This window comes from Lathamus discolor, chromosome 4, assembly GCF_037157495.1.
Source record: "Lathamus discolor isolate bLatDis1 chromosome 4, bLatDis1.hap1, whole genome shotgun sequence".
Lineage (NCBI taxonomy): Eukaryota > Metazoa > Chordata > Aves > Psittaciformes > Psittacidae > Lathamus > Lathamus discolor.
Window position 1 is genome coordinate 63,879,273 of NC_088887.1, and position 14,599 is coordinate 63,893,871.

Consider the following 14,599-nt stretch of genomic DNA (forward strand, 5'->3'; position numbering starts at 1 on the left):
CCTTCAGCTCTTACCACGGCCCTGCAGTAGAAGGAGGTACCAGGTATTTGGATTTTAAGTTCTTTCTTTGGGAGCAGTAACAAAAATATAATGGCAGAAGGTTTGACTAGGTTTCTCTCCTTTTGACCCTGTTAGGGTGCAAGGAGGTACAAAAAAAAAAAAAAGAATAGTTAGGATCAGGAGATTACAGTAGGTTTTTAGCCGCTCTGAATACTCTAGCTGCGGTTTCATAGTTCTATGCAGTGTGCTAGACACAAAAGTGTGTGATGAATGGCACCTAGTCCAAAGAGCTTCAGTCTAAATCAGACCCATGGGGATTTGACAGAAAAAGAGGAAAGAAGGAAGTTGTCTGAAGACAACAGGCATGGCTTTTAGGGCAATAAACCATGAATTACACTAGCCTCTGCTTCCTTGGTTTGGTTTTACAATTCTTATAAGCAGAACTGTAGTCAAGTTTATGCAAATAAAAGCTACCCCCAGCATAGTGAATGCCCTTTGAAAATCCCTGTTTATTCAGTAGATAAGGATATATGGACCCTTATGCTTTAGTGATGGGGATTGAAATGCCTGGATTGATACATTTTCCCATATATAAAAATAGAGAAGGGAAATATAAAACTTTGACATACAAAAGGATGTTAAACTAGAAACACAATTTAAAAGAACTCTGCCAGTGCTTGAGTGTCTGGCAATTTCTGCTTCATGAATTGTAATCTTTGATAGGGGGACAGGGAGGAGAGGTTACTTCAAGTCAGTGAAGCAACAGAGAGAATTTCTGATGAAAACCCAGGTTGGCTTGGAGTTATATATGTTTAGATCTTTGTGACTCATGCTAGCAAGGTCTGAAGACCTTTTGCACCAGTGAGAACTTAGGACCTTGCCTGGTCATCCTCCAGAAATAACTCCTCTGGGACTGATAGGGTGCATGGAGTAAGACACTGCCTGGAGACACATGCTGACTGTGTGCTAACACAGTCTGATCAGCCCAAACACAGGCAATGCGTCCTGCCCACCACCTACTAGGTTATCTACTATATGGATGTGTGAGTACACAGTCACAAGTAAGGCAGTCTTGTCTGCCAGGTGCATGTAGTCCCTTCTATAGGAAGAGACAAATGGTTCCTGCTTCATCACAGGAAGAGATGGGCATGGAGGCTGATACCTGATACACTACCCATGATAAACACAGATTTTGTCTCTTCACCATGACACTTTCCTTGTTCCTTTTTCTTGTGCTGGCGTGCATCATCCTCGCGGAGCACAACACTTCCAGCAGGCAGAAAAGTCATGCACCTGGCCTCAGCTAAACAGCCCCCAGCATTCTTCTACCATCCTGAACTGGTGTTAGCTTTCTTGGAGAACATCCTGCCAGGGTGATAGCAATGATGACAGCAGTGTCCGCTTACTAAAACGAGGGTGGTCAAGACTAAATTTCATCCAAGGATGTGGCACAGAGCTCAATAGAGCTACTTGTTCCTGCCCCTCGTCTCACTGGAATTCTTGCCATTGAGGTGTTTCTTCTCTTTCATACACCCATGCAGAGGAGGAAAGCAAAACAAACTTTAAAAAGGCTGTGTGTGGTTGTATTCAAGAGTATTCTAGCAGCAAGCTTATGTATCTGATGAACACAAATACAAAAGATTCCTCAAATACATTCTTCGTTTACAGTTTTGCTGGATATTTTTAAAGTTGTTTTTTTGTTTCATTTTGATATTTTCCTCAGAGAATATTATACTCTATGTAGCACCCTATTATATTTAATACAGTAAGCATCCCAAGTAATGGTGCAATTTTGACATTTTAATTCATCGATGAAGTAATATTAACTCTGAAAACCTGGAACATGTGACATATTCTTACTTGTAATCTCCATTGCATGAAACTATATAAGCTCCCTGACCAAACTCCTACTCATCTGCACCCCTTAGAATTTCCCTATCAATATAATGTGAAATGACTGAGTTTCAGGAAGCAATATCTATTTTGTGCTTGGCTGCAAGTCTGAGGTCTGTTTTATTATTAGCTTATAGAAGTTGTCCCTTAATAAACACTGAAGTCTTCTGAAAGGGGAAAATATGTCAGTCTGGTCCTTTTGGCCTGTAGAAGACGTGTAAATATACTCATACTAACTGAAAAGCAACCCCTGCAGACATAAAACCTTGGGATATCATGTTTGCTCAGTAGCAAAGAAAATTATGTGTAGCATAACTAAGCATCAGTTTCAATTCACAAGTGTACATTTTCTAAATATAAGGAGCAGCTTTCTCCCTCATAGTTAAAAATACAACTGTGTTACCTATATGATCCAATGGACAGCTGTAGCAGAGGTCTGGACTGTACTGACAGTAACAGATGAGGCAGTGGCCCCATGCCCGGCTACTCAGGCAGCCAGCTTTCCTAGATTGGATTTATCCATCAGGGGAGTACATGTGAGTTCAGTGAGAAGGCAGTCATTCTGTTAATGCTCTGTACTGCTAGACAATAACCTCTGGCCTGTCCCTGGAGTAACTCGTTCGTACTTTTGAAATCAAAACGCAGCCAGGTCCAGGGTACTGGGACTCTTATTAGATAATAGCATGATTCCAATCTCTCATTTCAAATGCCATTGCTCAGCTGGGGCAAGGAGAGTTGTGACTTGACCTCTCCCATGGCATCTATCATTTTCTGTTGAGCCCTATGAGCTTGATTCAAAGAATCAAGGTAAAAGAAGAGTGCCTGTCTAGGAGTGCTTTTTGCTACCCATACTGAAAGGAGCTACCTGGAGAGTGCCACTTGTCAGCAGATGACTAATAAAACATGTGATACAAGCACATTTAACAAGCACAAACATCACTGTCTTGAGCAGTAAATGTGCATCTGCCAGCCTTTCGGACTTTTCCTGAGCATGGTAAATCTATGCAATTAACACCAGAAACATGGACAAGAATATACATGCAAATAAAATCACGCATATCTCCTCTATAGCTTCAGATCTCATCCCTCTTCTGATAAAAGTTCTACATTTCAAAAGCCATCAATCAGCAGGAAGACAATAGTTTCTTCTTTCTGAGCCTATTGACATGTTCAGCACAGTAACGGGGGAGAGGGAAACAAAACCAAACCAAACCACTTCTTACGGTTCTGAGAAACATTTATCAATCTCACCTTGTACAGAAATATTCTGCTTTGTTTCAGGCACTCCTTACTGTGCTTAGCATTGCACTTGAGCACACAAAATATTCCTTGCAGTTGCTTCGCATCCCAGCAATCCACATAAGATCTTACACATTTATTACAGAAAATCTTTGAAATCTAATAGATCTTAAACTGCAGACAGGCTCTGAAGTGCCCCGAAGGCACCCTGCCACCCCCCTCCTGCCTTTCGCTGAGTTAATCGGCAGCTCTGCCGGCTAAGGGGACTTACCAAGGGCTTTTCGATGGGAGAATGCAGTTAGACGCTCTCACACACTGGAATAGCTGCTACCCAGTAATGAAGCAGGCACTGAGAAGTCTCACTCTCTCAGTAGCTATTCAGGTAGTGCTGCCAGCTTTCTTGATCTGTCTGCATACACACATATGGGGCAGGGGGGTTGTAAAGGGGTGGGAAAGAGAAGAAGAGATGCAATAAACTCTGACTATAATTAAGAATGCTCCTTTCTACAAATTACGGCACCAAGGGATGCCTTTAGCAGCCTTTTTAATATGATCTCTTGAAAAAAGGAGACCCTTACAAGAAATGCTGCATCCTTCCTGCTTTTTCTCTTTTTTTGTTTCTTCTTTTTCCTTTTTTCCCCATAGGAAAAATTAAAGCCATCTCTCTCAGAGATTTAGTCATCAATGTATCATAAGGAGGTTGCTGTTGTTTGGAGTTTTTATTTTTTTTTTTCTTTTTATGATGAAAGTTTTATTATGAAATTCAGCCTAATTTGCAGAAAAAAAGAGACCTGACTCTGTTCTTTATAAGGAGCAGCTTCCCAGGAAAGCCATTTAGATCAATAATTTCATGCATTTAATGACAGTATTTATGAAAGAAAGCATCAGTGCTAAGCAATTCAGTAACTGGGAAGGTAGTAGTTTAGTAAATACATACCACTGACTTTTTGTACCTACATATACCATTAAGGGAAAAAACAACACTACATGTAAATTGATATCAGGATATATAGTGGAACTCCTGAACTTGGAAATATTTTACAGAGAGCAAATATATGGTGCCCCAGCACGCAGGTTCCACAAGGAATGAGTGTCCAGTCTGTCAGTGATGATGGATACTTGCTCCTAATACACATAAAGTAAAAAATTGTCATACAATTTTGGAATGTTATTGTATTTGGCAAAGGGATTTGAAGGATTTAATGGAGTTAAAGCTCCATGAAAGATCCTTTCTTTAGAATTCTTTAGAATCCTTTTCTTTAAAATCCACTTTTTCCGAAGCTTTAAAATTATTTATCCTTTCATTACTTCCGATGTCACCTGTGATAAAAATAAGATAAGATATATCCTTTCCCTAACTAAAAGAGGAAAGTGTTGGAAGATTTCTCTCCATCAGTCCGTCTCTCTTTCTTGTATATGATTACCCATATACCCACCTACGCACATTCACAGCATGATAGCAAAAGTAACAACTGGGTGAAAAGTAATCAATTTCCTTTAATTTAGTAGCAGCCTTGTTCCACACATAGCAATGGCTTTGTCCAGATATTGATACAAACTCAGTAACCAGAGGTTATCAATAAGGCAGGTGAAAAAAGAGTGAAAAAATTAAACAGGGCATGTGAATGTTACTCTGCTCCTGGGAGCATTGGAGCTACCACCATAAGAGCCAGCTCTGCAGAGCCCTAGTGTGACAAAGGCTATGAGGACTTTTTCTTGGTATCGCCGTTCAGAGGCATGAGGAAACTTTGTAATAAGGATGGAAATGGGGAGAAAGGAAGAGAAAACAATTAACAGAAGCTTATTAAAAAAGCAGTCATTACTGAGAGTTGCCTTATTGACAGCTCTATCTAAGGCATGTTAAAGCTCTGCAATGCTCCATGACACTCTTTTTCAACCTGTTAACTTTTTTGCAAGGGATATTTTCACACACAGTTGTCCAGTTGTAAATCTCCAAAGCATGTACTTAGTGTTCAATTACTCTTCACCAAAGACAAATAATCCTGGGGCCTTGCCAAGTTTATTAAGAAGTGTTAAAACACAGAGTGCTCAGGCAGAGGGTGTTTCAGAGGCTTTGACTTGTCTCAGTGGCAGAAGAAGCCTTGAAAAGATGGAAAATTCTGTCCTTCATTGCTTCTGCCTCCTTCCTGCTCAGTGTGGATAACACAGCTGGTGTTAGATACAGTCTTGTGTTTAAGCTGCAGATAAGCCCTGTCTGGCACTTCTCATTCCTAAATAGGCTTCAACAGGGATGGACTCAGGAAGGATCTGGAGTCATTGGAGAGCATGGGGACTAGCACTTCCAGGTCTTTATTTTTCCTGGTATAAAAAGCAAGCAGTATTAGTGGCCTACAGCCTGTAATATCTCTGTTAACATCATTTGCTGTGGGATTTCACTCCTATGAAGTATATATTCAGTCTCTCTACTTATGCTCTGGATAAGTCAGCCAGGAGGCTGACAAGCTGCAATGCTTGAAATGCCAGAGAGCTGCTTCCAAGGTCAGAGCTACTCTGTCAGCACTACTGGGGCTTCCATCGCTACCGCAAAGAGCACCCCAGCTCTTCCCCATCACAAGCACCCTTCCTGGAGGACCATGAGTGTCTTAAATCCCCTCACTACCCCCCCCATAGCTGGCATGTCTGTACTACCACAGGAGGGTGAAGCATGGCTTGGGGAAGAGTTGCAGGTATCTGCCATAGGTAGAAGACCCCTGCTTTGCAAGCTGTACTAGCTGCAGTTATTATTATTTGAAAAGCTTGTTTCCAGAAATTACAAGTAAGCGGTAGAAATCTGTTTGCATCATGAGGGCAACCTGAATAGCTGACATTTGGCATCTTTTTGCACTAAAAATAAACTTTACAGCCCTCTAGCTACTCCTCTGTCTGGGCTTGCTAAAAGAAGGCAAAGGGTTCAAATAGAAACAAAAGGTTCAACAGAAACAAAGGGTTCAAAGAATGCTTATTACTTTTAGAATGATAGGAAGGCTCAGTTCTTTGGGGATTATATTAATTCAGTCAGATCCATGAGTTGTCACTTCTGAGGACATGCAACTTCTGCTTTAATAAGGAAGATTCCTTTTAGTAGTGCAGGTAAAGAGGCTGAGAGAGCTCTCCCATAAATTACTGCTCCACAACTTGGAAAGAACTAACAAATCATCTGTGACCTGTGAATCTAATTTTACTGTGCAAAGAACTTTTCCTCTAGGGCTCTTTTCCTGATACATGTATCTATTTGCCATTCTTCATCAACATAAACCAATTTCTGTGGTTTGCCTGTCAATAATTGTGCTTAACTTTTAATGTGTAATAGTAAAGCCATTGATCTCAAGTAGAAGCAGGTTCTTAAAGAAACAGCTTTCATTTTCCTTAGGATGTGAAACAGTTTGCTTTAAATGTACTTCAGATCTAAAATGTGCATTTAAAATGCTAGATGATGATGATGATAGATGGGGGGCTTATTTCTTGCATGGATGCTACTCTCCTTCATTATCAACCAGGAGTTTTACACACTCGTATCTTGCTTACTGCCTGAAAATAATGACTTACCGAATACATCACATGTTACTTAGTCAGTGTGGAGTGGGTAGCTGACTGGTGCTAACATGTCCTAATGGTGTTCTTTCCTCTGTCTCTTCATGTTCTTCCTAAAACTCTTCATGCATGACTGGCCAGAAAGGTTACAGTAAGGGAGTAGGTACCAGTGCACCTTTTATAATGATGTCAGAATTGTTTCAGTGTCAGTATTACTCACACAGGAGAATAGGTATTAGTTTTACAATGAAAAGAAATAAGAATGACCTGAGATATGGAAATACATAACTCATTCATGCAAATATCCTCTGCCCTGCAAGTGACACCACAGACATACTGTCCTAACGAAAGCACATCACTTTTTGTGGTGATAGTTTAGATAAGACTGATTTCTGAAAACCTAACCGTTCCCTTTCCCTCCTTTCTCAAAAAACTCTGTTCATTTGATACAGACGCACCCTGTCTTTCAGAGAGTGGGTTTTATGTGTTTGATAGACTGCTAGAATTAAGCATTTGCATGTTGATGTCACAAGTACAAGATTTTGTCCCATTGATGATAACACTTATATTCTGTTCCCATTTACACCCAGATAAACCTAATTTCAATGTAGTTACTAATGACTTGCACACATGCTGACTCTGGTCCACAGCACAAAATTAATCAAGCTACTGCTGTCAAATCTAGGATAGTATGTACAAAACCCATCAACACTATCTGACACATCAAGCTTTTGTACCTATAAGTGTTGACTTGTGGCTTTTTTAAGTCCACATGCCGTCAACAGAAACTTTTGCAATGCCATTGCAAAGCCCAAGCTTCAAGGTCAAGCTGCATCACCCTCAAAGTTTCCAGGCCTCACTTTGTGCTACTGGCATGATGAAGTTGTTATTCTGAACAGTCTGTTTCTGTGGGAGAAGTTCATGGCAAATGACACTTTTTTTTTTTTGAATCATGTGTGAGCATTAATGCACTGCTTGTGTCAGATGAAGAGAAACATAATTCACAATAATGTTTATTAACTAATTAGAATGATATAAAGTTGTGTAATCCAGGACGAACTGGACAGGGAGAAAACTCTTTATAAAGTACTTGTGTTTGGTTTTTCTGTGTTTAAAAGTAAACACATAAATTAATCTTGATGTGCTATCAAAAAATATTGAGTTGAAAAGATATTATATTGTGGGGTTTTTTGAGGTGTTCATGCTAAGGAAGGTTCTAGGCAGATCCATTCAGAAACTGTCTGACTCAGGGTCTGGTTGCTGTGGGCTTCTTTCCTTACACTGACTGAACTAGCAGACTGAGAGACAAATCAAGTCCGACACTGGGCAGCCTTCAGCACATGTAAATCTGCCTGTTTCTGCTACAAAGACCCAAAGCTGAGTTAGCACAACCCAACTAGTTACTGAAAGTAAACCTTAAACTTCCACTTTCTTATTTGCATTTGGGCAGAACAGCAGTTGGCATTGTAATTGCCATTGAGTGGACATATTAAAATATCTGAGAAGTAGAAAAGGAGTACATTAGAAAATGAAGTACTGAACACCAAAAGCACAGGAGTCCTGGGGAGGTGAAAGCTAGCAAAACGCCTCTGTGAAGCATGCAGAAACAGCAGCACAAACAAGTGAGATGGATGTAGAAGTGGTTGGCTGCTGAGTCATTGAATCGTAGAATAGTTAGGGTTGGAAAGGACCTTAAGATCATCTAGTTCCAACCCCCCTGCCATGGGCAAAGACACCTCACACTAAACCATGTCACCCAAGGCTCTGTCCAGCCTGGCCTTGAACACTGCCAGGAATGGAGCATTCACAGCTTCCCTGGGCAACCCATTCCAGTGCCTCACCACCCTCACAGCAAAGAATTTCTTCCTTATATCCAATCTAAACTTCCCCTGTTTAAGTGTTAACCCGCTACCCCTTGTCCTATCACTACAGTCCCTAATGAAGAGTCCATCCCTAGCATCCCTATAGCCCCCCTTCAGATACTGGAGTCCAGCGTTTTTCCAGCAAGCCTTTATCTCCTTGCACTTTGGTCTGGCAGGGAGCCATCATGCAGCGTGGCTTGCTTTACCACCCATGCATTTTGAATGTATTGACAAATTTTATTCTCGTCTAATAGCGCCCTTGTACTAGCACCTGGGTTAACTGATATGACAGTGGGTCTCTTTGGGCTTCACCTCTGTCCCTATCAAGCTGCAGTAAGTCCTAGGTGCTGTAAAGGAGATGATTGTATCCCTCTCCTGATGAGGGATGTCTGTGGTCATGGCTAAAAAGCATGCGTGCATGTTCCTGCTCTGCTTGCTATAGAACAGCCATATAAGTGAGACAGGAAAAGAAAGCTGCAAACATGGGTTGTTGTACTGTTTGCTTTGGATGTGCTGATGTGCGTGGTTGGACTGATGCCTTCCAGACTGGAGTGCTGTAACTGTGGAGCAATTGCTAAAATATCTTGGATGTCCCTAATAGTGCATGGTTTCGTGATACAGCATGCGACAAATTATCAGCTTGCCTCTGCCAAAAGGGACAGTCTGATTGTCCCCTGCCACCTCCGCATCTCCACTGTGACTTTTGTGCCTTATCTTGAGCCAGAGCTAGGTCTCATCTGAGTGCACATCAAGAGGTTCAACACATCAAATGGCAAAAAATCTGCCCAGCATATAAAGTGAATGTTATGTCTTGGAGCTGGTGATAAGAATGGGTTTACTCCAAGTACAGCAGAGTGTCAGAACCAGACTGGGTAAACAAGGGGCTCAGGATGGGAAGGGGTCAGAAAATTCTCCTTTGCAGTGGCAGGGAAAAGGCGAATTTTCAGCACAACCCGTCACAAAATCATACATGTGCATACCTCTGAGGCAGTGTACTGCATTGCAACTCTCTGCAGTCATGCATGCCTTTAAGATTGCTTTTACTTTAAACATTGCCTTATATAAAGTTTAATCAGCAAGGAACAACTTATTTCACCATCAGAAAATGGAGTACCTCTACATCAAACCCACTATGAATCATTCCAGGGCTGTTCCCTTACATTATCAAAGAGGAAGGTGTTGGAGAAAAAAATAAACAAGCTTCTAAGTGGCAATTTTTCTGTTTAACCTAGAGAAAGTTAAAAACAGAATTCATTGTTGTTCCTTTTATACGAAGGGCTACTGATTATCCCAGTTCTCGTCAAATACGATGTGGCTGACAACATGAAGTAGCAGAAAAGGGAAACTGAAAAAGGAAAAGGGATAGAAGTCCTCACTTGGGTCTGATTCTGACCCTAATCTCCCATGGAAACAACACAAAGGCATGGACTAAACACCGGACATTGCTCACCATATCACTCAGGTGAAGGTAAGTAAACCCAGGACAGCAGGCTATGTGTAATGCCGGGGACTGAAGAGTATTTGGCATGCTCCTGCAGCATTTGTGCTTGGAGGCAGAGGTTAGGGTATCTACACTTGGGCAATGTCACAGCTTTTGTCCGTGCGCTTACCTTTGTGCAGAAAGTAGGGCATGGAGGAAGAGGAATCTCACCCTGATAGGGTGTTGGGATGTAGCCTGGATTTGTACCTATGCACAGGAGCTCAGTTGTGCTGCCAGACACAGAAGTGTGTGTAAAGCCAATGTGAATACGATCCGGCTGAAAAAAGGAAACAGCATGAACTAGATCAAGGTCATACTGAACAACAGCTATTCAACGGCAGGGAAAGTACAGATAAAGTTCCTACAATTAACCAAACATCCCAGGCTGACTTTCTTGCAAGACACAAATTCAGGATGGCATCTGCTAATGTTCTATGACTATCTACCTGCTTCCTTCTCAGGCATGCTGAAATTTGTTGCACCATAACTGATCCCCTCTGTTGCTTCTGCCACATAACACCACAGCACACTGCAAAAAGCTGAAGGGAAACAGTACCAGGAGGATGTGAGTGGTAGTTGAGGGTGTCAGTTTCTCTCAGTACCACTGGAGTTGTAGTTGCATCTTGCTGTGCCTTGGTAAATTGTTGTCCCAGTGAAAAGAAGCCTTTGTTTTCAAACCAAGCCTTCTATTGTTAGCCAGGATACAGCCAGTGGTGGCACAAGGCCATGTGATGAGATCTAGAACAAAAGAGAGAGTACAATTAGCAGTCTCCAGAAAGTGAGTTAATAGGCATGAAAATCATATTCTGGCTACCATGGACGCCGGATTGCCAGATAAAAGTTGAACAGAAGCAGTGGAAGTGAGAACTGGGGAAGAAAATGAACATTAGTTATTTTTATTGTTTCCCTGAGGGAAAGGGATGAAAAGAAATAATGCCAAAACCACAAGAACTGCTGATAAACATTTACTCAGCCCAGAAAATCCTACTCTTCAATATTTTTTATTGTATGAAATGTAGATGAAGCCATTAATACTTGGGGGGGTTTTGGTTTCTGAATAAGTACAAATCTAAATACATTCTACTAGGTGCCTGAAGACCTGTAAAGCATGAGAAGACTTGAGATTATCCTAACTACACAAATAGGGCACTGTAGGAAATGTCCTGCTTTATTGCTTACCCAGTCCTAAGTAAAATAGTGCAGTTACCCCTTGTTATGAAGAGAACATACACAACAGTCAAAATATTTGGAGTAGGTCTTTAGCTGAAAACACTAAAAATTAAATTAGTCCACTTTATATCAGCAGAGCATCTATGTATCTGAGTGAATTGTAACAGAGGGACAAAATACTGCTAAATCAGTTTGTTCCTTTTGTTTTCAGTTAATTCCCCCAGCAGTGCCTGTGAATGCTCTAGGCATTTTTGTAAAGACTGGGTTTAAATTCATCATGCTGCTATGCACTTAACTATGGGTTTATATTTCCACTCAAAGAATTCATGTGCAGGATTGTTGTTTTTGTCAGACATGAGTCCACAGAGGAAAAAAAGGCATAAAAAGATCAGATAATAAGAGCATTTAGAAAACAATGATAAATCCCCAGCAACATAATTGAATATGTTGTAAATTTTAAATATAATTAATGGCTGATTCTTTCCTCTTTCATCTCTATAGAATTCCATGGTACAGAAGAAGTAGTAATGCCCTCTGCTACCTAGCTGTGCATTAAAGAATTATGGCCAAATCTCCTGTGTGCTCAGTACCTGCACAGATGCAGCAAGCCTTAACATGAGGCATGCCAGAAAGTCAAATTCAAGTTTCTAAATGCAAGACTTCTGCTTAACATTTTTCACGGTGAGCCCACTGAGGTAAGACAGGGCAAAATTTTGCTTCAGAATAAGCAGTGGTACAGGGAAGGAGAAAAAAGCCTTCCAGCAGCAGTAGATGCAGTCTGGATATATCTATGATGTGTCTCACACAGCAAAAGAGCACTCTGGCAAAGACAACCATCTCGTGTGGTAGAGTGCACATCCTGCTGCTGCAGGCATGACAGGAAATGTTGGTATACATAGGAATGTCCCTCGAGGATATCAACCTAAAGGGGCATTAAATGTGATGATCAGGGTAATCCAACTACATGCAATTTACGATTTCTGGCTGACATGTGGAAGTTGTTGCTTTGAAAAGGCTGCTGTGGGGGGTTGGACTCCTCTCCTTGCTGAGTGGCCGGGGAGAATAGAGGGCTAACTTTCTTAATTTAGGCCAGACAAGCCAGCCTGCTGACTGAAGCCTGGGAAGACTAGCTGGCTTTAAACATCATTACCAGCAAATTCAGTTTTCCACCCTACAGACTGTGTGCGTGTGCATGTTACTGACTCCAGATTTTAAATGCTCCTGATGCTATACCCAGTGGACCAAGACTGCCCATGAGTTGAGGATAACATTAAACCTGCAGATGGCAATGCGAAACGGCTGTGCTGGCCTGGGGCAGGGAACTTGCGACTTTCAGAATTTCATTTTCCCAAAATAACCAAAAACTAGCCCATGTGCTAAAAAGCCATGAAACATGAAAACCAGTGCACAAGTAATGAGAAATCTGAGAAACTACAAGCTGAGCTGGTTGGGATCCAGTGCAGTAGCATGGAGGATGTCCATGCAGGAGTCATGGAGCTGGCCTCTTAAGCCTGTAGCATTTCCTTTATAGGTATCAACAAATATGGGGCTGGATGTTGATGGATGGCACCCAGACCAAGCAACATGTCTGCTGCTCTAATGTCAGCAGTGGCTAACATGTTTGGAGGTCTTGCTGAAAAACAGGGTGGAAAGTGTGTGACCTCTTCCAAAGGGAGGCATCTTTCAAAGACAACAGTGGCAAGACATCTTCAAACCAAATGTATGGTTCTGCCACCACTGATATGACTTCTCATGTACACCCTACTGGTAAAAGAGTAGTCAGCTGTGAGGTGTTCCTATAATTCATCTCTATATGATCTTCATCTTGGAGATGGAGAAATGTTGTTGGGACCAACTATTTCCGCTTTGTAACACAGATCTCAGTGGATCAAAACACTAACTCCATGAGATCGAGCAGTATTTATGAGATGATAAAACATGTAACTTTCAAATTACCACTGTTTAAAGAGATCAAAATCCAGTGCTAGAAAATTATTTCATCTTGCATCTAGTAAATCCTGATGTATTTGCAGAAGTAATTTTCTCAACACGGAGTGCTTCATGACTGTATTTCTCCCACTATTTATTGCTCAATGGACTAATTGAAGGCGATTCAAAACAAAGTAGGTAAAGAGATTTTGAAGAAAAGAAGTGCAAAAAACTGAGAGCTAGCAGCTATTATTTCCTCTTCATGTATGTAACACAGCAGGTTTAGATGCACTTATTTTTAAAGTTATTATACAGCTCTTATGGAAGCATCAAGCTGTTCACCAAGCCAACGTGAAGCATTTTAAGCAATGTAAAGTGTAAATCCAAAAGAATTGATGTGTTTTTCATGGGGATTCTTTGTTTGTTTGCTTGTATTTTACTCCCAGGAGAAAATCAAAATGAAAACCAGAGGCCTGTTCCTGTCAACTTTTGCTCAGCTAAACCATCCCATCGATTTCAACAGAACAGTGGAAACATCTAAGAATTATCCACGTGAGCAAAGCTTAGGAATGCCAGCTACCATGATTGATTGCAATGCTGTCTTCAGTGCAGTGTTGATTATATAAAGAAAATGCTTTGATTTCAAAATAAAAGAATCAATTTCAGCTTTATTTTTTGTGTCTTGTACCTAAAGCAGACTGGGACAGATTCTCTGTTAACTTTTATGCTATATAAGCATTAGAACTCTATAGAAATTTTCACCCAGCTTCAACATGACGTCAGTGGCCAAGTGAGAAAGGCAACCAAGAATATTGCTCTGGCTATTACATCATGATGATAAAAAATATTTATAGATTCATTTTTAGGGATCACCATTCTTTACCTTTTTGTGGGACATAGAGGTATTTTTTGGAAACATCGGACTAAAACAGTTTAAGATGAGTTCTTTCACAGCAGAAAAAGCTGGTTTCCTGAACAGCTGGATAATTAGCTTGCTCCAAGTAGTATCTGGGTCTGTCCATATCTTGTGATTAAATAGAGGTAGAGCTCGTGCCTTTCTGTACTTTTCTGTCCATGTATAAAGGCCAGCCCACCAACAACAGACTGAAGTGTTTAGTCCTTCACACACAGTCTTGGTAATCAGCCTTGCAGCATAGGACTTGAGAAATACCTATTTCTCCCTTTAAAAAATTGTAATTGAAAGTAATGGTGACATTTCCCAACGAAGTCAGTAGTTTGTCCTTTTATGTTTATTTCTAGGGGTCTCAAGAGAAGGTTAAAGCAAGATTAGAGAAACCAAGGGAAGTCGTTTCCACCTTCAACAACTCTACTGAAGGCACACAATAAAAAGACCTTTCCTTTTTCAGAAATTACTAACTCAAGTCACTGAGAATGCACCTGTGGCTATTGCTTCACAAAAAGAGCAGCACACAATCGCTAATGATTATCATCATCATGTTTACAGTACTGGCAGATCACAGATCAATTAGACAAT